The following is a 24,938-nucleotide window of genomic DNA, read 5'->3' as shown; positions in this document are numbered from 1 at the left end:
AAGATGGCACACAGAGAGCTCTCTGTGAGCACACACATTACTAGAAAGACAGAGAGCCTCAGGTAGAGCTTTTCCCCTCCCCTTCTTCACCTGTGCTGAGGACATTTTTTCACAATCCCCCACCCCTCTGTCCAATGGGAGCACATAGGGAATAAGGTGGGCTGCTCACAGGCAACAGAGCTGGAGGGGAGCAGAGTGCTCTGGCCACTCCCCTCTCTCTCTCTCTGCACATGTTGAGGATATTCCTCATTTCACCCACCCCTCCACCCAGCAGCCCAATGGAAGGACTTTCTCCCTCCCCATGTGGGGTAAGGGGGGAGCAGGGAATGGCACTCAGTCTCTAAAAGGTTTGCCATCAATGCCCTAGGGCAGCATTGGCAAAAGTGTGGCACAGGTGCAGAGCCAGCACTAGGAGATCTGCTCCATTCCCCCTCTTCCCAGCACCTGAGGACATTCTTTGTATGCGCCATCCCTCTGTCCAGCTGCCCAATCAAGCAAATCTGCTCTCTGGGGTAATTTGGGGGGGGGGGGGAAGGGGAATTCATAGGCAATTTAAAGTTGCAATTTGGACACCCAAACTTGAAAACCTTCACCAAAGCTGCCCTTGGGCAAGCCACTTAACTACCATTGCCTAGCCCTTACCACTTTTGTGCATTGGAATCAATAAAAAATGGAAGGTAAGTTTTTAAAAAATGAAAAAAAAAAGAAAACATGGAGGAAGGCTTCTCAAAAATTGGGTAGATCTTCTGTGAGGAACAGGTCCTGACAAGGTGGTAGACTCCTCTCATAAGCCTATATAATGGAGTAAAAAAATTGAGTTAAGATTCATGTTCCCAGCTTAAGCCCTATTCCCACATCTACATCAGCAGAACATGATGAGGAACACATGATCAGTTAGTCTTTTAAGAGGCTAACAAGTGAAGTTGCTTTACTTTGGTTAAAACCCAGGTGAATGATTGAGGTACTGAGACATTGTAAAATGCACTTTCAGATCAACTGGTTCTGGTGACTAGATTGATTTTGGTCAATGGTAAATGAAGGGAGGTCCTTATTCATGTTAGGGATTAGGATAAAAGGGAATCTGCACCATCCCATTCCTTGTTCTTGATTACTGTAACACTGGCTTGTGAGTACCCATTCGAATGAGGATCAAATAAAATAGCCTTTGCCTCATTAATGCAGAGTTCAAGATTCTTTAGAATAGGTATTTCTTCCTCTCATTCTCTGTGAAGGATCTGTTGGAGAATATAGACTGTAAAGATGGGATTGACTCTCCCCTTGCCTACTTTTGAATTTAATCAACCAAAAGCAAAGACATCCCTACTTAACGTTAAGTAGGGGAGGTTCACAAACCACTTACTCCAGAAGCAACTGACTGCCCCTGGACAGTGCTAAGCAAATTTAAAGACTGCAATTGGTCCCCATAAAGTGGAGGCAGGGACAGGAAAGGACATAAAAAAGGGACTATAAAAGATGATGAACTTCCTGTCTAAGAGGTCTTTGGTCATCAACCTGAATCTTCAATTTAAGGACCTGGGGCTAGAAACTTGAACTGCTTCCAGTAAGACTGCTCTTGGATCTTCTCCCTTTGGACTTCAGATTGGGTGAGTGAAAAAAGCTGACCCTCCTTTCATGGCTTCTGGAGAGATTTAGCATTGGAAAGGCCTCCCTCTAGGAGGAGGCCTCATGGGTAAAACTCTTGCTTAATTCATCACTGGGCCCTCCAGCTGGGATTAAAGAGCCCTGTGAGAGTGGAGCCAGGTGCCAGAACAAATATTTAATGTGTTAGGTTAGATATCTTCTCTACTCTCCTTTTACATTTCTCTACTTTTATTCTTTCCCTCTTTTTGTAAATAAAGCTGCTAAAAAGTCATTTTGACTTCTTCAACTATTAATTTTTAAATCAACAACCACATCCTCTTATATTTAGTTGAACCATAAATTTAATTCCTATAAGTCAAGGATCCCCTAGATTGAAGTTATGTAGATGAGGTGCTCAGCATTGAACACTGTTAGGGTAGGATTTGGGGTTGGGAAACACAATAGGAAAACATATAAATAATAGCAACATCAATTATTATCCTGAAGGAGTAAGGAGAGAAAATGCCATTCTTTCAAGTCTGGTTTCCTGCTTTCCATTGAGCACCAGTCTCCTCCCTTCCAGGGAAGAGGAAAAGGACCATTATAACACAATTTTTGCATTATTTCCTGCATTGGGGGCAGGGGACTACCACCATTCCTTCAGCTCCCCCTTTCCCAGCCTCCCAATGCTATCCTCAACTGAGCTGCCTAAGGCTCTGAGAAGATCCATCCAGAGTGACATTGATAACCTATGCACACCGTCCTCAGTGATTAGCAAATTCCCACCTGGTCAGAGGGTCCCCAAACCAGAAACCTTAAATCCCCAGCTATCATCATTCAAACCTTATTCTCCATCCTCCACTCCACTGCTGGTAGATTATTCTAATTCCCAGGAACCCCACCAGTTCTACAATGTCCTGCTCTAAAGCCAGTACCCCCTCCATTGTATCTTCTAGAATTCTAAAATGCCTGCTCAATAGGTAACAAAATGGATTTCATCTTAAACCTTTTCCTTTATCACTTCTTCAACCATGTGGCTCTTACTGAGACCTGGTTCCCTATCTATCACTCAATCAAAATTTGGCAGCAGTTGTCTGCTGATCTCCAGGATACTCCCCTTCTTTCTTGAATGAGTTCAGTATCTACCTCACAGACTTTCTTCCTCAACTTTTGCCCTCAGACAAAAGGAGTTTAGCATATTAATTCTCCCTTAAACGTTCTAACCTTAGAGTTTCTCAACTTGCCCATTTCATATGACCTACTCCTCTACCCCACTTCAGCTAGATCGAGATAGTCAAACCTTGATTTTGCTATTACCCACAAATACACCACTTTCATGTATTTGAACTCTGAAATTCCCTTATCTAGATCCCGATCTACTGTCATTCCACCTCTCCCTCTGATAGGAAACCCCAATCCCATTCCTCACCCTCCCTGTGACCTTCAAACCTTGATTCCTCTGTTCTTTCCTGAGCTATCAATCCTACACTGGCTATATTCTCATGTTCTCCCCACCTGAATCAGTTCAACTCAACACTGTCCTTTTTTCCTGAAGCTCTTACCTCCTTATCATATAGCCATGCTTTCCCTGCCAAGACTGCCTAGGATTATTCCCCCATCCCCTGACTTGGAGGCAATAAACACCTCTTTCCTGATGCTTCTCAAATCTACATGTCCAGCCTTGATCTCTCTGCTAATCTTCAGTCTCTCCAAATTCCTATTGGACATCTCAAACAGATCATCGGGCAGATATCAAAAACTCAACATGTCTAAAACTGAACTCATTTTCCCCAAATCTTCTCCCCTTCAGAACTTCCCCACTATGGTCCAGAGCATCACTATTCTCTCAGTCACTCAGGCTCCCAACCATCAATTCCTCCCCCTTATAAAACTGGTGACCAAGTTCTGAGCAGTCTAACTGTGAAATATCTCTGGTATAGTTTCCTTTTCTCCTCTGATACTGAAATCAAACTGATGTAAGCCCTCATTACCTCACACCTGGATTATTGCAATAGCCTTCTGGGGGATCTTGACACTCTTTCTCCACTTCTATCTATTCTCTCCTCAGCTGTTAAATTAATCTTCCTATAGCACTGCTCTGATCATCACACATGCACACTCAAACTCCAGTGGCTCCCTATCATCCTAGCATCAAAGATAAAAACCTCCATTTGGCCTTCAAAGCTATTCACAGCTTGCTCCTCCCCTTACCTTTCCAGTCCTCTTATATCTAACACCTCACCTTCCTCCCCAACTCTGCAACCCATTCCTCATTCAAAACACTCTGCTCCAAGCTCCAGGCATTTTCTGGTTGTCTCCCATGCCTGGAATACTCTCCCTCCTTTTTTCTACTTCCTGGCTTCCTTCAAGTTCCTTCCTAAAATCTCATCTTTTACAAGAAGTGTTTCCTGAAACTCCTCAATTTTAGATGTGATATATGTAATCAAAAAAGCATATTTCCTACATTTGATCCTCATAACAACCCTGGGAGGTGCCATTAATACGCCCATTGTACAGTTGAGGAAACTGTGGCAAATAGAGATTAAGGGATTTGCCCAGGGTCACACAGTTAATGAATATCTGGGACTGAATTTAAATTCAAATCTTTCCAGCTTTAGGTCCAGACCTCTATCCACTGTACTACCAGCTACCCCCAAAATTCAGGGCAAGAGAATCATACCTTTTTGGACATGGCCAGTGTGGATATTTGTTTTGCTAGTATATATGTATGTGCTGTTTGCTATGAGAGTTGGTTTGTGGGTCTTTTGTATTTTTGTTTCCTATCACTTCCAAGCTATAAGTACAGAAGCTATTGACCAGCCACTCAGAGCTAGGCACAAAAACTTTGACTGACTCTGTTTCCAACCTGAACCAATATGCCTGCCTCTCCTTAGTCTGATTGTCCTTAACATATTGAAGTGGGGTTCAGTGTGGCTGCCCATCCAGTTTTAGCCCTACCCCAACACAAACAATCACCAGCTAGAAGTTCCACAGTAGAGAGTGCACCACACTACCTATTCTCCTTTTTCTCTTCAATTATTCAAGGAGGGTGGGGAGGCTATGGGAAGGGAGGAAGATAAATACTCATAAAAATTAATTAATTTTTAAAAGAGGATCAAATGAGATAATATATATAAAGTACTATATAAATATCTGCTATGGTTCTATTTGCTATCTGGAGAAACAATGGGTAGAGGGCTGGGCCTGGGGTCACGAATACTTGAGTTCAAATCTGGCCTGAGATACTTCTGATTGTGTGACCCTGAACAAGTCACTTAACCCTGTTTGCCTCAATTCCTCACCTGTAAAATAAGCTGGAGAAGGAAACAGCAAGACACTCCAGTACCTTGACCAAGAAAACCCCAAATGGAGTCACAAAGAGTGAAACACAACTGAAACAACTGAACAATAACATGCTTTCTATTATACTATACAATAAATAGTATTATTAAATTACTTTATTAATTTTCTGTTTATTTAATTTGCTGTTCTCTGTTCAAAGATGTTTGAAATAAGGAAGTATGGAGTATAAAATATAAAACAGCCCTATTTTACAAAAGGCCCAGAATTTATATCCTGCTATGTTGCTAAAATTGATATTTTCAACTAATTTTTAGTTGGATAACTATGATTTTCCATACATATGACCATATTATCTGGAAAAAGATATGGTTTTATTATTTCTTTGGCCATTCTGATTCCTTCAATTTCTTTTTGTCTTTTTACTGTGCCAAAAGAAATGATGAGCAAGTTAATTTTTTAAAAACTTAGAAAGATCTACATGAATTTATAAAGAGCAAAGCAAGCAGAACCAAGAAAACATTATATATAGCAACAGAAATATTGTTTGAAGAATGACTTGTGTATGCATGCCCATATTCAGAGAAGGATCTGATAAATAGAAACAAGCAAGATATAGTTTTATATATACATGTTTTGGTCAAATAATGCCTTCTCTAGTTCAGGGAGTGGAGGGAGGGAAATGAAAATCCCAGGGAACCTCAAATAACAAATAATTCATTTTTTAAAGGCCCAGATAATTTCTGTTCAGGATTCAAAATACCTGGGGTCAAGTGCTAGCACCACCTCTTACTAATAAATTATGATTCAAGTTCAAGTCTTCAGGCTCTAACACCAGTCTCTTGCCCTGATATCTTCAAATATTTGAAAAGCTATCAACATAGAAGAGGGATAAGATTTGTTCATTTTGCACAGAATCGAAACAATAACAGAGCATTATAAAAAAGAAATTTTCATCTCAGCATAAGAAAAAAGTTTTCTTAACAAATGTAGCTTTCCAAAAGGCAGCAGATTTTAGATTCAGGTTTTCTGGGCTCCACATCCAGCACTCTCAGCTACTGTGATACCTAGTTGCTTTGAGTAGTGATTTCTCCATCACTGAAGGTCTTCTTGCAGAGTTTAGATAATGACTTATTCTGGGTCTTAGGTAAGATTCATTCTTTGGGAAAGGATTAAACTAGACAGCCTGTGAGTACTCAGACTGAGATCTGTAAAGCACCTCAAAACCATTCCAGTCTGGCTTTGACATTTTATAGAAAGGGAAATAAATGAGATGACTTGCCCGAGGTCCTAGAGCTAATAAATAATACAAGTGATTCAAATCTGGATAGAATCAGCACACTTTCCCCTATACAATGCTGCCTTCCCATCGATACTGGTCTTAAGTGTAACTACAGTCCTCCAAATCCTTATGTTCATTCTAACTCCTTAGGAAGAAAATAAAAAGATGAAAAATGGACCATTGGTTTTATTCATGCCTCCACTTACACAAACAACCAATGTAGCTATAACTTGAGACTTCTTCAAAGGTTAGTTCAGCTATAACATTAATAAGGGAACATGCCGCGGGGAAAAAATTGCCAGACAACCTCCATTACAACCAATTTTCAGTTATTCAATTTTCAGAAACATTTGAAATTAAAATTTCCATTTTGGAGCTCTGACACAAATTATTTCACTACTCTCTATTTGGGTCATTCAAACCAATTCAGGTGGTTGGGACACATCAGAACTGTATTGCTTTTGGCCTATGGCCATTGTGAAGTCTTTCCAAAGCAAAGAATAGATAGGATGTGATATGTGAGATAAATTAGGAAGATCAAAGAGTCAAAGAGAACAGATTTTCAAAGGGTAGGAATAGATACTTCTGAGTTGATTTCATAACAATAATTGTCATTTTTACCTACAGTATATAAAGTAATGGCTCTTATTTTTAAAGTTGCCACCACAAAGAAATACACTCTGATAGTTATATCCTTTACTGTGTCCAATAATGTCACTAGCCTTTCATTATTCTCGATCAACAACCTTCCGTTGTTCCCTGCTCTCAAATCTCTTGTCTTATCACTCCTCTCTTGGCAAACCTCAGCCATGGTTTACTCTTACCTGACTGCTCTTCTTAATCTCTTTTGCTGGCTTACCATTCATATTATGCCCCTAATTAGAGGTGCTCTCCAAAATTCTGTCCTGAGTTTTGCTTATTCTCCCTTTATATTCTCCTATCTCTATCCTTTTCTTCCTCCTCCTCCTCCTTCTTCTTCTTCTTCTTCTTCTTCTTCTTCTTCTTCTTCTTCTTCTTCTTCTTCTTCTTCTTCTTCTTCTTCTTCTTCTTCTTCTTCTTCTTCTTCTTCTTCTTCTTCTTCTTCTTCTTCTTCTTCTTCTTCTTCTTCTTCTTCTTCTTCTTCTTCTTCTTCTTCTTCTTCTTCTTCTTCTTCTTCTTCTTCTTCTTCTTCTTCTTCTTCTTCTCTCTCTCTCTCTCTCTCTCTCTCTCTCTCTCTCTCTCTCTCTCTCTCTCTCTCTCTCTCTCTCTCTCTCTCTCTCTCTCCATTTCAAATTGGAATTTCAAATTTCCCAGAGATATCTTAAACCCAACCAGCTTAAAACTAAACTCGTTATCTTTTCCCCTCAACATGTTCCTCTTCCAAACTTCCCTAATTCTGTCAAAAAGCACCACTATTTTCCCAGTGTTTCATGATGATAATATAAGCATTATCCTGGACTCCTCACTCTCTCTCATCCCACATATCCAATAAGTGACCACATTTGGCCTTTCTTTTCCCCTTCATATCTCTTGCATTGGGCTCCTTCTCTCCCACACCTACCACCTTAGTTCAGGCCTTCATCACCTTTTACCTAGATTATTGTGACAGCCTCTTAATTGGTCCACTGCCTCAAGTCTCTCACCAGTCTAATTCACTCTCTGTACTTCTGCTAAAGTAATTTTCCTTAAGCACAAATTTGATTATGTGACTCTTTTACTCAACCAACTACATGAGCTTCCTATTATCTCTAGGATTAAATATAAACTTTTCCGTTTAGCTTTTAAAGTTCTTCACAACCTTGTCCCAACCTCTTTCAAGCTTCATTGAACACTAAGCCCCATCCTGTACTCTGCAACCTAATCAAATTGGCCTCTGTGTTCTTCACAAAGAACTATCCACCTTCTGTCTTTGTGTTTTTGCACTGACTGTCCCCCACGCCTGGAATGCTCCCCCTCCTTACCTCTGCCTCTTATTATGCCTCATAGAGTCTCTCTTGTCCTTTAAGATGAAACTCAGGCACCATCTTCTGCATGAAACCCTTATAAATCTCCCCAGCTGTTAGGGCCTCCCCCCTCCAAGACTCGCTTGTATTTGACTACTTTGTATGTATTTATATTAATTCACTTTATATTTATACAGTCTATATATATATATATATATATATATATATATAATTTGTCTATTCTATTGGAATGTTAAGCTCCTTGAAAATAGAGATAGTTTCATTCTCTGACTGTATCCCCTAGTGCCTTTCACAGTCAGTTCTTAATGAGGAATGTTTTTGTACTAATAAAAGCTAATGTTTATATTGTGCTTTAAGATTTGCAGTGCTTAACAGCAATATTGTGGAATGATCAGCTGTGAGAGATTGAGCTATCAGCAATACAACAATCCAGATGATTATGAAGGATTGACAAAGAATGCTATCCACCTCCAGAGAAGGAACTGTTGGGAGTCAGAATGAAGATGAAAGCAAATGATTTTTCAATTGCTAATTTGAGTTTATGTTTTGGAGTTTGGGTTTTATAAGTTTACTTAAAATAAACAATATGTAAATATATTTTGCAAGATGATATAATGTATAACCCAGAAAAAAATAAAGTTAATTGTTACATTAAAAAAAAAGATTTGCCGTGCTTTGCCTCTATCATTTGAACCATATAACACTTGGAAGTGTTATTATTATATTACTATACTATTATGTTATACAATATATGTTGTGATATTATTATTATATCCATTTTAGAGATGAGAAAAGTGAGGTTAAGAGGTTTGCCCAATGTCACACAGCAAGTGTCTGAAATAGGATTCAAATTCAGATCTTCCTGATTCCAAATCTTGTAAGTTACCAAGGGCACCAAACAGCCTTTCAAGTTAGCATCCACCCTCCAGCCTGACCCCATTTTCCCCAATAAACTTCTAGAATGATTCTAGGGACATGAGACAGAATAAAAATTCAGAAAGTCCCCTAACGCAGTGTTCTCCAGTGGAGGGTACAAAAGTCTGACCTAATCATCCAAGCAACATTCTGCCCTCTCCATCCATTGTGCATGCTCCTGAATTCTAGCCTCCTGAGACAAGTTCATGCCCCTCAAAATAGTTATCAGCAATTATATACTTGAGCACTCAAAAAAGCAGCACCTAGACACCCTTAAGAATATCTTTCCTTTTTCTATCCCCCATCAATATCATCCGCTTCATGGTTTGACATGTTGCTTGGTTTTGATTAATTGCCCTTTTTTCCATCTCTATTACAAAGGAGGACTTGTTGGGTGGTAGAGGGGAAAAATTCAGAAATGAATGTGAGATACACAAAAATAAAAGGAACAAAGAAAAAGTGGTTAGCAAATTTCCTCTGTTTCATTCTCCCCTGACAGCAGCACCAAAAAGTGAAACAATGCTCCTCAGACCTCATCAATCTCAAACCAGACTTATTTTTACTCAGTTTGTAGATAATTGCCTTCCCAGACACTAGGCTGCATACTCACTAGATGACAGTTTCCTGAGCACCTGCTGAAAGTTACTTAGGATATTATCAAGCTAGGTCGAAGCCAAGATTCATCTGGGGAGAACACGACTCTACAGGAACTGCCTAACCTGCTCCAGTCATGAAGACCTTGTGGCATGCTAAGGTGTGTGCTACTATGTTATACCTCTCCCCTAACCCCAGAGCTTTAATCCAGAGGGAAATCTCCTCATCTGCAGATCAGAAAATTGGACTCTTTCATCTTTTAAATTTTGTCTCAGACCTTACATACATGGTCATAAAAATCCTACTTCATTATAAACTCTTCTTAAGGACATACGTACTATCTATGGCCTGGAATCACTTACAAATCACTTACACTGCATTAAGAAGTATTGCAGGTAATTTGGAGCTCTGCCCAAAGGGCGCTAAAAGACTTTTTGCCCTTTGATCCAACCATAGCACTGCTGGGTTTGTACCCCAAAGAGATAATAAGGAAAAAGACATGTACAAGAATATTCATAGCTGTGCTCTTTGTGGTGGCCAAAAATTGGAAAATGAGGGGATGCCCTTCAATTGGAGAATGGCTGAACAAATTGTGGTATATGTTGTTGATGGAATACTATTGTGCTCAAAGGGATAATAAAGTGGAGGAACAACCTCCAGGAATTGATGCAGAGCGAAAGGAACAGAACCAGGAAAACATTATACACAGAGACTGATACACTGTGGTACAATCGAATGTAATGGAATTCTCCATTAGTGGCAATGCAGTGATCCTAAACAACCCGGAGGGATCTACGAGTAAGAACACTATCCACATTCAGAGGAAAAACTGTGGAGGTAGAAACACAGAAGAAAAATAACTGCTTGACTACATGGGTCAAGGGGCTATGTTTGGGGATGTAGACTCTAAAGGAACATCCTAGTGCAAACATCAACAACATGGAAATAGGTTCTGATCAAGGACACATGTAATACCCAGTGGAATTGCACGTCGGCTACTGGAAGGGCGGGAGAAGAGAGAGGAATAGAATATGATTTTTGTAACTAAGGAATAATATCTGAAATTGACCAAATACAATTTTAAAAAAAGTATTGCAGGTACCCTTCATTTAAAATTGTCCACATCATTACCCAAATGTATAGCACCTTTCATCAGTATAATGAAGTTTAAAGCAAGAAACCTGGTATATCACAGTGGCCTTTTCAAAAGTCAGGAGGCTAAACAAGACAACTTTTCAAGGCTCTATAAGACTGAGGGGACCAGGACCAAGGAGCCCACCTACCTTTGTAGAAAAGACACTAGACTGAGGCAGTAAACAATGAATGTAGTCCTAATCTTGCCAATAACAAACCAGGTAACCTTCAACAAAATACACTTTCTGAGACTCAGTTTCCTCATCAATATAATAAAGAGGACTATTGGACTATTCCCTACAATTTTCCTATGGTTCATTTAAGACTGGAATTCTACACAAAGTTTCCCAGTTAGCATTTAAATCTCATCACAATTGAACTCCAGTGTATCTTTTCAAGCTGATTACTACTTCCCTTCATCTACTCTTCTTCCAGCTAAATTGGACCATAGTTGCTGTTCACTGTAAACAACATTACATTTCTGTGCCTAAGCACAGGATGACCACCATGTCTGGAATACTCTCCCATCATGCCTTCACTCCTTGTAATCCACATTTGCCTTCAAGACTCAGCTCAAGTACAATAAAATTTTCTAGATTCCCCTAGTTGTTAGGACCCGACGCAAAAAAAAAAATTACTATGTATTCCTTTTGAATATAATTCCGTTTGAATATTTAAATATTTGGGTACATTTTGCTCTGCCCCCATAACCTCAGTGAGGTCAACAACTGTTTTGTTGGGGTATTTGTATTTTCAGTGCCTAGCACAAACTCTGACAGTTAGTAGTTGCTGAAGTGCTTGCTGAATTGAATTGAGAAAGAGAGAAATGAATGGAGGGGGTGGAGGAAGGAAGGAAGGAAGGAAGGAAGGAAGGAAGGAAGGAAGGAAGGAAGGAAGGAAGGAAGGAAGGAAGGAAGGAAGGAAGGAAGGAAGGAAGGAAGGAAGGAAGGAAATGGAAATTTGTGCTAGACACCAAAAATTCAAAGACCCAAACAAAATAATTGCTGGCCTCACTGAGATTATGGGGATGGAGCAACATGTACACAGATAATTAAATACAAATTATATTCAAGAGGAATACAGAGAAATTTTTGATTGAGGAGGTGACTAATAACTAGGGAAATCTAGAAAGTTTTCTTGTAAAGATACAGCACTTGAGCTGAGAAGAAAGAATTAAGTACCTACTTTGTGAAAGGCACTTTTCTAGGTTCTGACAAAAAAGAAATGTCTCTTCCCTCAAGAAGTTTACATGGGGGTGGAGATGGGATTAAAGAATATCAAGAGATGTTCCTTTTTTTGATTAAAAAAAAAAGCCAGCACCATCAATCCCTTCCTAAAGTACCCTCCCTGGAAAAATATGCTGCAAACCATTTCACTGGTCTGAAGCAGAATTGTCTTAGCCCTGCTATGTAAGAGAATCCATCCAAATGGTGGCAGTTGGGTAGCTCAGTGGATTGAGTGCCAGGCGCAGAGATGGGAGTTTGTGGGTTCAAATCTGACCTCAGACACTTCCAGCTGTGTGACCCCAGACAAGTCACTTAACCCCTATTGCCTAACTCTTACCACTCTTTTGCCTTGGAGCCAATATATAGTGTTGATTCTAAGATGGAAGATAAGGGTTTAAAAAGAGAGGGGGAGAGGGAGGAGAGACAGACAGACAGACAGACAGACAGACAGACAGACAGACAGAGAATCCAACCCAAGGATGCAGCTGAGTGACTCCCACACCCCAGAGCTTGGAGAGGGTGAGGTATAACACTTGTGGTGGCTGCAGTCACAGAGTTCTCATTCACGAAAGATTTGAACCAGTCTTCAGGAAGTTGTGTCAGTTATGGTTTTATTTCTTTGGAGAAGTTTATGAAAGGACATTGCCCAGATTTCTTCAAAGGGGAAACTTTATTGACATTAGCTAGGGACCATTTTTCATGCTGGAAAGTTTTAACTATGAGCCAGCACACCGGGAGGGGCAAGTAGCCTGGCAGTCCACTTACTAAGAATAAATTTTCTGACAGGGGTGAGTGAAGTTGATGAGGTTCCTATTTCTTGCATCCAGGAAGACAGCTTGGTCTTCTCAATTAGTCCTGAGAGGCATGTTCAGGATGTCTAATACTTTATTTCAGGGTATGAAATTTGATACAGTTCCAAGTAGCTTCCCTTAAAAATGTAAATGTATAATCTTCACATTGTATTAGAAGCACTGCAATATTAAATATACTTAGGACCCTGTGTTTAGAAGGGATCCACTTCTTATCCTTATGTGTGTGCATTTTTATTTTATTTTCTGTTTTGCAGTATTTATATTTCCTGATCACAAATCTAGCCGGAAGTTCAGAGCCTTTTTTGTGTATTATGGACCCCCTTGGCAGTCTGGCAAAGCCTATAAAGCCTTTCTCTGAATGATGTTTTTAAATTCATGAAATAAAATACATAGGATTCTAAAGGAAACTAATTATGTTGAAATAAAGATATGCTTTTTCACTTCTAAATTCACAGAGGCCTTGAAATCTCCACAAATTCCAGTTTGTGAACCACAGGTTAAAAACCCCTGATCTTGAGAGATCTCCATCATTCCTACTAGGGCTAAGGACTGGACCTGTGATTTCTTCATCATATGACATTTTCAGACAAGCAAACTTAATGCATTCCCTTCTCTGCAACTTACAGTCTTAGGGAGTTGCCTAGAACCATGAAAGTTGAAATGACTTGCCCAGGGTCACACAACCAAGATATATCAGAATCAAAACCTGAACCCAGATCTTCCTTCAAAGGCATACCTTCATGATACCTCTCCATCCCTCCTACCAATTCCAAAATAAAAACTTTTACTGAAATTGTGTTTTAACTCACAAAATGATAGGATCTCAATGTTCTAAATGACCTTAGAGGTCTTCTAGGACAGTCTCCACCTGAGCAAGAATCTTCTCTGCAACATCAGCAATGAGTGATTATCCAGCATTTGTGCAAAGACCTCCAGTGAGAGGGACCCCATTATCTCCCAGGGCTGCCCATTCCTTTGGGCTGGCCTCTGATTGTCAAAGAAACTTGTCTTCCTTCAAGCTTAAAACCGCCTCTCTACAACTTCCATCATTGCTCCTCATTCTGCCCTTCCCCACTCCCTGCCTTCATCTTCAAAGATGAGATGGCGGCTATCGTGCCCTCACCCCCCAAACCTTCTCTTCTCCAGGCCAAATGTAAGTAGCCCCCTTTTGGATTATCTCTCCTGATTATCCTTCCCAAAATGTGATGTTGAGCACAAATTCACAAAACTCCAGAAGTGGTCTAAGCAGGACACATCACAGTGGGACAATTGCCTCCCTAGTCCTAGGCACAGTGACTCTATGTACCCTAAGGTCATTATAGATGTGTGGGATGATGGCATATCCTATCTTGACTCATACTGAGTTATTGTTTATTGTTTAATTGGCTTTTGTGACCCTATTTGGGATTTTCTTGGCAAAGGTACTGGAGTGGTTTACCATTTCCTTCTCTAGCTCATTTTATACATTAAGAAACTGAGGCAAACAGAGTTGCCCCGGGTCACATAGCTAGTAAATGTGATTTAAACTCAGGTCTTCCTGACTTCAGGTCCATCACTCTATCCACTGTGCCACCCAGTGGCCCCATATTGAGCTTAGACTCCATGAAAGTACTGAAATTTTTTTTCAGACAACTATTTAGTCTTACTTCCCTCAACTTGCACTTGTGAAGTTAATAATTTCAACCCAAAGATAAGAGTAATTTTATCCCTAATGAGTCTCATTTTGTTAAATTCAGTAAAATATTCCAACCTGTTAAAATCTTTCTGGATCTAATTCTGCTATCCTATGTGTTAGTTCCCCTTATAGCTTAGTTTTATAATGAAATTTGACTAATTTGGCAGCTATGACTTTAGCTGAGTCATTGGGGAAAAAAAAAAAGTTGAACAGAACAGGGTCAAAGAGAGAACCCTGGGGGTCATTAATGACCACTTGTTGGCCTCTTGATGTAATGGAAAGAGACTAGCTCAGAGCAACTGGTTTCAATACCCACCTTTATGCTTACTACTTGTGTGATCTTGGGCAAGTCATTTACCTTCTCTTGTTCTTAGCTTCTTCAACTGTAAAATAACAATATCCAGAATGTATAGGGTTTTTATAAACCTTGTTTATTTTATAAGGTTTGCAAAGCACTTCATGTTATTAACTCATTTGATCCTTACGACCCTACAAGGTAGTGTTATAATTAAAATAGTTATGGTCATAAAATGTGGTGATTAAAAGAGTAGAAGAACTAAATTGTAGTATATATAGTAGAAATAGTAGTATATGTAGTAGATATAAGAGTGGGTGAGTAAATTTGTGACCGCAGAAAATATGTTTCACTACAGTGTCTTGGTTTTAAATCAAATATAAGGTGGTCGCCAGGGAAATATTCCAAATTATGAATATACCCAAGTCAACTGGGTTTTATAGAGAATTTAATTAATAATTATAATAATAATAGAATAATAATAAATATAATAATATATAAAATATAATAATTGTTATTAATAATATTTATTATATTATATATTATATATATAAATAAAATTTAATTAATAATACAATGAGGAATTAAAGAAAAGAGAGAAAGAGAGAAAAAGGAAATAAGTATGAAGGGCCTTAAGCCAACGTGGCCTAGACCTGAGTCTTAGGAGAGAGAGATCAGTCAGTCAGTCTTTTATCACTCACCACAAGGTCTGTCTAAGCACGGATTCTGGTGACAGAGTCTCCTCAGAGAGAGTTCCAGCCAGAGTCCTCCTCAAAGAGCCTTCCAGCCAGAGACTATTTCAAAGGGCCTCTCTCCAGAGCCTCCAGGGGGACAGAGTCCCCTCAGAGGAGCTCCAGCGAGACCTCCTTAGAGATTGTCCTCCAAGAGCTTCCCTTCTCCAGAGCTTCTCTCAAGAGATCCTCCAAAAGGATTTTTCATAAGAGATCTTCCTCAAAAGGATTCTTCCAAGAGGATTGCTTCATAAGAGATTCTGCTTTTTCTTATATAGGGGGTTTATATAAGGGGTTTCCTATGTCACCTCCCCTAAGTTCTTCCATCTACCAATCACAGTAGATGTTTTCCAAAGGGCAGCCCATTCTGAATTCACTGCTGGGTCGACTAATCCCTTTAGTAAGTTTGAACCAGAAAAACTTCTGAATAAGTTTTCACCTCTTTGCTCCTGGCAAGTTTACAAGTTGCCTGACCTTTAATAGGTACTTAGCACCCCATTGTATTAATTCTAAAAATAGGCATGGCTTAAAGAACTTTTTGCCTCATTATAAGTATGGGTTAAAGTACTTTCATTGTTTAGTAAGGAGTTCTCTCCCCAAAGCAGTCCCAAGTACTGGTGGAGCAGAGGTCCTCCCATTTCTGATCCAAGTAGAGTTCTCACATCCAAATGTGGAATATTCCCAGTAGGGAATTGTTCCAATTGAGAATTCCCCAATGTGGAAATTTTTAACATTCACAAGTCTGAGAAATTTCAAGATTCACAGTAGATGATATTATCACCATTTTACAAATGAGGAAACTGAGGTTGAAGAACTTGCCCAGCATCACACAGATAGTAAGAATCTAAAGCAGAGTTCAAACTTAGATTAGATCTTCCCTACTCCAATCCCATAATCTACCCACTGTGACACCGAGTTGGGCAAGACGACTTCTGAGTTCCCTTCTAACTTTAGATCTATGATGGAATGTGTAATATCGTAGAGGGAATTCTTATTCTGGCATAGGTTAGATTAAGCACCTCCTAGATTCTTTCTAACGCTGATTCTTTAATATCATAATAGTAATCTATTTGGTCAAAGGACTTGGGTTCTTTGTATATGTAGAAAAAAAGACATCAAGTTAAATTCCCAAAAAGGAATAGTAAATAGCTTTCATCAGCACATCTGATAAGAAGAAAAATAAAACTGAAGACAGAACAATGAAACTCCACTAAGATGACTTCATCTCAAACTCTCCACCAAAAGACCATGCATTTCCCATAAAAGATTTTCTTCTATAATATATACCAAACCTGCATCCTCCAGGAAAGTGGTATTTTAAGGTTTCATTCTCTTCTGGTTGTCCTGGTGTGTGTATTCCCTTATGACTCCACTGGAAGATGTTAGCCACATCTGAACACACAGAAATGCATTGAAGTATAATCATCCAATTGGAATCAAGTTTGATTTTTAAAGGAAAAAAAATTTCTAAGTCCATATTATTCACACTGCTTCAAAATGCTGTTTCTCTTTGGAGACATCCATTATTATAAAGTCTGCATAGAGAGGACACTAAATATGTATCTGTTTTATAAAATTTAACTTTATATAGGCATTGAGGGATTTTAATGATGTAAGTATATGCATCTTCATACCAAACCAGACCATATGTCCATCCAAATGAATGTAAATGGCAGCACCCCTCTTCACTTGGGAGTTTCTCAGACCTAAAATATTTTTGGTTTTAAATTGTGGATTCATCTTTTTGAAAAGATGTATGAGTAGAATGTATGTAATACATTCTAATACAAAAAAAAAAGTAAAAAATAACAAGTAGAACTATGGGCAATAGAGGAGAAGAGAACAGTTAATACCCTAGAATAAAAGAATAAGGTCAACACTGCTATTGACTACATTGTGGGGTTCAAGACAAATAGTCATCCCCTGATGCCAGCGACTGCCCTCAGAGTTCCAAGTATTTGCAAAGCATTGTCCCAGTCCAATAGCAGAAAAATGCAGAGCCCACGTGTTTATAACTCCCTTTTTTTTAGCATCTTTTTCATTTTTTGTTAAGTCCTTACCTTCTACCTTAATACTGATACAAGTATCAGTTTCAAGGCAAAACAGATTACACATTGAGAAAGTATCTAAGGCCATATTTGAACTCAGGTTCTCCCACCTCTAGACCTGGCACTGTATCCACTGAGTCATCTAGTGGCCCCTACCCTTTCCATTTTTTATGATTATGCCAGGAAGAGATTACCAGTGGGCACAAAATATCCTTTGGTAATACCTTATAACTTGGTTTCAACTTGGGGCTTTTCATCTACCTGTCACTAGTGCAAGAGGAGGTATGATATAGCAAATCAAGAGTCAATCTTGGAATCAGGAAGGTCTAGCCTTAGAGCCAAGATGCCCTGGGTTCAAGCACATCTTTTGACACTAGCTTTATATTCCTGATAAAGTCTCATTGCTCTAGGCAACTTCTTAAGACTTCTTAATTGCCACTCTGCCTTTGTAGAAGGAGGATACTCACTTAGAGTTCCCCATACAGACCTCGTATTCAAAAAATAATGTTTATATTACATGATTCCCCCATTCACAGGGATTTCTTATGCCCCCAAGAAAGAGGAAAGTCTCTGAACTGGACGGAGAAACCAAGAGAGTTCATGATTATTAGATCTTAATCTTTCAGGATAATAGCTTTCCTACAAATAGTCAAAAAATGATGTAACTTTTAAAAAACCTGAGAATTATCTGAATAATGTGAAACAAATGCCATTATAAGACCATAGATTTAAAACTAACAAGGAACTTAGAGGCCATCAAATCTAACCCCATCATTTTTCAGCTAAGGAAACTGAGTATAAGAAAGATTAAGTGATAAGATTCAAATCTAGGCCTTCCTGATTTCAGGTCCAGCAATCTCTATTGTGCCACAAAGTTTTCATTTCTCAGGTTGTCTCATATGATTCCTTTTAATTATTGTTATTCATCTTATAAACTAGGAGAATGTAAAGTATCATTGGCAGCTTGGAAGCCTTCTGTGTTATTGGTTCAAATTCTGGAGAATGTGGTTTTAAAAATAATCCATTTTTCTGAGTGTAGAAAGTGCCAGCTTCTCAAAAATTCTTACAAAGTCTACCCTTGAATTTTGGAAAGGTAGAAACAGCCAGAATTCCATTTCTGAATCAATTCTTCAGCTTTATTTATTGCTCAGTTTACTAAATGTGAATTACAGATTTTATTTGGTTCTTTCCCAGACAAGAGGTTACACAATACATTCAATACACATCATTAACACTGAAATAGAACTTTTTCAGAGGATTCTCAAGTCTTTAGCTACAAATCCCTACTATAAACTCAAGAAGTCATCAGTTCAGTCGTCTTTATCATCCTCTCCAAAATGGATGGCCAGTTAGGACAAAGGGTCAGTGAGTGGCCCAAGCTTTATAGTGAGTTACCAGAAGAGCCAGGAGGTAGGATTTCCAAGCTAGGGCTCTCCCTTGATGAGGCCACGTTGTATTAGCCATCCTTCCAAAAACTAGACTAGGAGCAGCATGATCTTACAAAAAGTCTCCAGAGTACAGTCAAAGTCAACAGAAAAGGCTCTGGAGAAAACTTCTGCCTCCTGGCCAGCTCTAGGATAATCTGGAAGTTATGCTTGGTTTTTCCTATGGAATTGCTATGTACTCTCAGACTCTTTACAATCACTGAAATTACTCCTGCAACATGGCAAGAAATCAAAGGCATGGGGGAGACACACTTTGACCATTGAACTACCACCTACACTTTAGAGCACCGGACCTAGAATCAAAAAGATCTGCACTCAAATCTGACCTCAGACACATACTATATGACCTTTAGCCAGTCACTTAACACCATTCACCTCAGTTTCCCCACCTGTAAAATGGAATAATAATAGCACCTATTTCACAATGTTGTTGTAAGGATGAGATGAGATAAAGTGCTTAGCACCATACTTGTGTAAGGAATTAAATTTTATAATTTGGACTAAATATGTGAGAATTCTAAAATAGTTATTGTGATCCCCAATTTTAAAATTAATATAGCACAATTCAAAAATTACTTTTAGCAGCTTTTATTTACAAAAAAGTATAGAGAGTGAAAGTAGAGAAATGAAAAAGAGGATAGAGGAGATAGAGGAGAAATAAATATTTCTCCAGTCCTCAGTTCAACCCACGCAGGGCTCATTAACCCCTCACCCAGAGGACTCAGTCATGAATTAAGCAAGGGTTCAACCCATATGGCCTCCTCCAGGAAGGGGAAGCCTCTCTGGAACTAATCTCTTCAGAAGCCAAGAGAAGAGGGTCAACTTCTCACTCTCCCTGGTCAAAGCTCCAAAGGAGAAGATCCAGGAGCAGTCTTACTAGAAGCAGTCCAAGATCCAGAGTCCCAGGTCCAAGTAGTTCCAAGCCACAGTCCCAGTCCAAGATCCTCCAATCCAAAAGTTCAGGACAAAGACCTCTTGCACAGGAAGTTCATCATCTTTTATAGTCCTTTTTTTACGTCACTTCTTGTCTCTTCCTCCACTTTACAGGGAGCAGTTGTAATCTTTAAATTTGCTTAGCACTGCCCAGGGGTGGTCAGTCATTTCTGGAGTTGTCACCCACTTTAGCAAGTGGCTTGCAGACCTCTCCTACTTAGTGTTAAGTAGGGGTGTCTATGCTTTTGGTTGATTAAATTCAAAAGTAGGCAAGGGGAGAGCCAATCCCATCTTCTCATTTGGCACATAATAGGTGCTTAATAAATGCTTCTTCCCTTCCCAATAAATCCCATTCTCCTTTTGAATGCAAAGCCTAAAATGTATTTCTTTTTTGTACCTGTAGATACAATTTTAAATAATCATTTTCTAACATCTTGTGATCCATGTTCTCTTCCTCCCCTCTCCCCACTCCAAGATGGCAAGCAATATGCTATAGGTTATACATGTGCTATCATGAAATATGTATTTCCACGTTCATCATGTTGTAAAAGAAGACATATCACTTATATTAGAAAAAAAGCTCATTAAGAAAATGCAGTGAAAATGGTATGCTTCAATCTGTATTCAGACTCCATCAGTATTTCAGTCTATGATGGACAGTAGCCTTTTTTTGTCAAGAGATAAATGAATTTCTTTGCAGCTTCTGCCCATTGCTCCTACTTATTCTCCCTGGAGACAAGCAGAAGAAATAAAAACTTCATCATTTTCACAGCCCTTCAGATACTTGAAGATAGCTATCATGCCTCACCTCAAGCCTTCTCTTTCCCAGGATGGATATTCCCAGTTTCTTTAACCCAAGGGTTAACTTGGGATCCACAGACTTTTCTTTCAAAAATAATTTAATATCTGTGTTTTAATGTAATTTATTTCCTTCATAATTGCATATATTTTGTTTTATGCATTTAAAAGCATTTTTCTGAGAAGGAATCCATAGACTTCACTAGACTTCCAAAGAAGTCCATGGCATCAAAAAGTTAAGAATGTCTGCTACAGAACAGTGGAGTCTGAATACTATTTTTCACTTTATTTTGTATATGAATATGTGGGTGTTTGGTTTGGTTTGGTTGGGTTTTGTTTTTATAAGACTCCTTTCATAGTATGATCAAAATGAAAATATGTTTTGCATGATTACCCATGTATAACTCAGGAAAGGGGAGAGAAAGAAGAGAGACAGAGAGGAATTTGGATCTCGAAATTTTGGATAATGTTAAAAATTGGTATTATGTGTAATTGTGGGGAAAAGAAAATATTATTTTAAAAAGAAAGGAAAAAATTACTCCTATGACATGACCTCCATGTCCTACACCATCTTGGTTACCCTCCTCTGGAAACTGTACTTTAATCACCATCTTTCCTCCATAGAACTGTTTAGAATAGAGCACATTAGACTATATTTGAAATGTAGTCTGCACAGAGAATTCAGCAGAACTGTCACCAATCTGGTCCAAGAAGCAATGCTATTAGTGTTGCCTTTAGTGTGGTTCAGGGAAAGAACAATAAAGGAAATCTCTCTCTCCTGTCCATAGCCTCTGAGCCCCGGCACCTTCCTCTAGCCCAGCGGTTCTCAACCTCTCAATTTGTAGCAATGAGAATACATAATGCATATCAGGTATTTACATTCTGAATCATAACTGTAGCAAAATTACAGTTTTGAAGTAGCCACCAAAATAATTTTTTGGTTTGGGGTCACCACAACATGAGGAACTGTATTGCGGGGTCACGGCATTAGAAGGATTGAGAACCACTGACTAGTCTTCCTCCAAAATTTCATGTCCCTTCCAATCAGCAATAACTCCCTTCTGCCCCCACGCACATGCTTTATTTGACCTGCTCTTGTGCACTTTTTCTGCATTATTTTGTATTGCAGTGATTTGTGCATGTATCATACCACCTTCCCCACTGGAAGGTAAGCTTGATGAGGGCAACAATCAACAGCTAGCATTCCTTAAGCATCTCTCCTGTGAAGAACACGGTTCCGTACTCTGTTACAAACTTTACCTGTCCTGCCTGCATGGAGATTATAGTCTAACAGGGGGCAGTTATTGTAACTAATATTATGTGATAAGGGCATTAAGGAAATTCAAAACAAAATAAAGGCAGTGCACTATAAGGAAGGTAGCTAGGTGAATCAGGAAGACCTGAGTTCAAATATGACCTCATTCCCTTACTAGTTGTTAGAAAGTTCCTTAACTTCTGTTTGCTTGTATTGATTCTAAGATGAAAGGTAAGGGTTTAAAAAGAAAAAAAAAGGAATATGAATATATTGATTGATACAGATTACACAACATCATAAAGGCAGTATAACATCACTGTGGTTGCAAAGACACGATGAAGGGGCTAGAATTATATACCCAAAGGTCACCATCCTTTATAAATTAACAGTTGATAGATCTCTGCGCTATAAATATGTAGTGCTTTATAAACCACAAAGCTTTATACAAATGCTAGTTATTATTTTTAGTTGTGTAAAGGATCTAGGAGAAGGAAAAGATTAAATGTTTAGAATGTTAAACTGGGGCCTAAGTGGAAAGTGTCTATGAATACTAATCCTAGGACTTTTCTAATATGGATAATGTGACCTTGAACAAAAATGGTACAGTGGAAGGGGCATTGGACCAGGTCAGGGGACCTGGTTTATGATTTTGAATCTATTTAATAGCTATTTGACCCAGAGTAAGCCAATCAACTCAGTTTCCTCATCTGTAAAATCAGATATCTGCAAACTCCACCTTTCTATGAATTAGTCTTGGTGACTTTAGCTTCCTTATTTATGAAGGCAACATAGTACAGTGGAAATAATGCTATTCCATTGGAATTGGAGGCTTCAAATCCCACCTCTGCCAATTAATATCTTGTGTCCTTGGACAAGTCCCTTCATCTCTTTGGACCTCAATTTCCTCATTTACAAAATAAGAGGAATGGACTAGATGGGCTCTGGGGTTCTTCCCTGCTTTAGATCTATGATATCATAATTGCTATGGCAAAGTTCAACAGTGATGGCTTTGAAGGGTCAAGCTCTTCAAACTTCCATTTTCTGATCATGGATTGGTGTTCATTGTGTGAGATTATAGTCCTATTTTTGTTAATACAATTCATTTGTCAAAGCCAAAACATCAGACTTTCTATTTCCTTTGGTTATTGTAAAAAATGGACTTGAATCCAGGACTTCAATCCTCAGAAGTCCTTGCTCCACTTCCCCAGAATGCCCTCTAATCTCACTGAAACCTCACCTGGGCCGAGAGCGAGATGGAGTATTTAACCTGGTTGTGAATAGGCTCTGCCTCTTCTCTTCCTGTCTCCACTGGCAAGCAGACGCATCTCATGATGTGAGTGAAATTGAATTGGGCCTTTTTCTTAAATTCTCAACCTTTAATAAACCTCTAAAAATATAATACTCCTTGCAGAGAGAAACTAATTTCTACCTGCCTCAGTTTCCCCCTAAATTGTAATCTTTACATTATGGAACAATGATGTAGCCTAAGCTTTTATAATCACTTCTCCTTTATCCTGTCTTCTTCACGTTTAAAAAGCTGTACACACTTCTCACCACTAGTTCCTTTCCCCTCATGTACTTAACTCCTTGAAATCTGGCTTATGGGCTCATTACTCAACTGAAACTGTTGTCTTAATTATGAAATCCATTGGCCTTTTCTTCATCCTCATCATTCATGTTCTATTCTATTTTCTGCAGTTACTACTATTGCCCATCCTCTGCTTCTCTCTTTTCTGGGTTTTTATAACACTGACCTGCCTTGCTTCTCCTTCTTCCTGTGTGGAGAAGGTCCCCTCTCAGTTCCCCTTGCTAGTTCAGCATCCATGTCCCAACTCCTAACTATGAGTGCTAACAAAGCTCTATCCTATGACCTCTTCTCCTGTGTCTTCACATCTTTCTGTGACCTCATCAATTCTCATGAATTCAATTATCATCTCCATTCAGATTATTCCCAGATCTATATATCTGCCCTCTTCTCACTTGAGCTCCAGGACCACTACATCAACTGCCCATTGGTCATTTCAAATTGGAGGTCTCATAGGCAATTCAACTCAACAAAAAAAAGTTTAATTCCTCATTTCCCCCCTCAAAACCAGCCCTCTCTTCTCAACTTCCCTGTTTCTAGCCGAGACATCACCATCCTTCCAGTGACAACGTGGACAACTCTTCACTCTCCATCACTGAGTCCCATCCACCCAGTTGCTAAGTCTTGTCAGTTCCACACCACATCCTTCACACCCATCTCATTCTCCCCACTCACCTGCTCATAGTCCTAGCTCTGGCTCTTACTCCTTCTTACCTAGAATAGTTCAAGAGCCTCCTAATAGTTTCCCTGACTCAAGTTTCTCCTCATCGCCATCCATCCTTCTCCACACAGCTGCCAACATGGTTCTCCTAAGGCTCAAATGCCACTGTGTCATTTTCCTGCTCAAAAACTCCAGTGGCTCCCAGTTGCATCTAGAATGAAATACAAACTTTCTGTTTGGTATTTAAAGCCTTATTTAACCTATTCCAAACAATCTTTTCAGGCTTTTACATAATGTTCCCCTTCTTTTTTTTTAAAATCCTTACTTTCTGTCATAGTAACACTCTCAAACAGAAGCCTGGCAAGAGCTAGGCAAATGGAGTTAAGGGACTTGCCCAGGGTCACACAGCTAGGAAGTATCTGAGGGCAGATTTGATCCTAGGCCCTCCAGGCTCCAGGGCTGGCACTCTATCTATAGTACCACCTACCTGTTTCCAATGTTCCCCTTCATGAATACTGCATTTGATTTCCCATCTCTTGTACCCTGTGCTTATAATGTACTCCCTTTTCAACTCTGTCTCCTAGAATCCCTAGCTTCCTTTAAAGTTCAGCTCAAGCACAGCTTCCTATATAAGGCCTTTATTGACCTCTCTGCTTATTGGTACCTCCCAAAAAGTACTTTATATTTACTTTTTTTTATTTTTTTGCTAATTTGAATACCCATTT

The 24,938-nt window shown here is 39.1% G+C and overlaps 1 long non-coding RNA gene across 1 annotated transcript; it reads right to left on the bottom strand.

Annotated features, from left to right (window-relative positions):
- Window positions 1–220: 220 nt before the first annotated feature.
- Window positions 221–24,938, bottom strand: LOC103094801 (uncharacterized). The gene is made up of 3 exons (XR_464309.2): window positions 23,722–24,938; window positions 16,781–16,880; window positions 221–792 (listed from the first exon to the last, which is right to left on the bottom strand). It is a non-coding gene; the product is annotated as an uncharacterized LOC103094801 (long non-coding RNA).

This window comes from Monodelphis domestica, chromosome 3 (genome assembly GCF_027887165.1).
Source record: "Monodelphis domestica isolate mMonDom1 chromosome 3, mMonDom1.pri, whole genome shotgun sequence".
In the NCBI taxonomy this organism is placed as follows: Eukaryota; Metazoa; Chordata; class Mammalia; order Didelphimorphia; family Didelphidae; genus Monodelphis; species Monodelphis domestica.
Note: the sequence above shows the minus strand (reverse complement) of the source record. Positions and strands in the feature narration are given on the sequence as shown.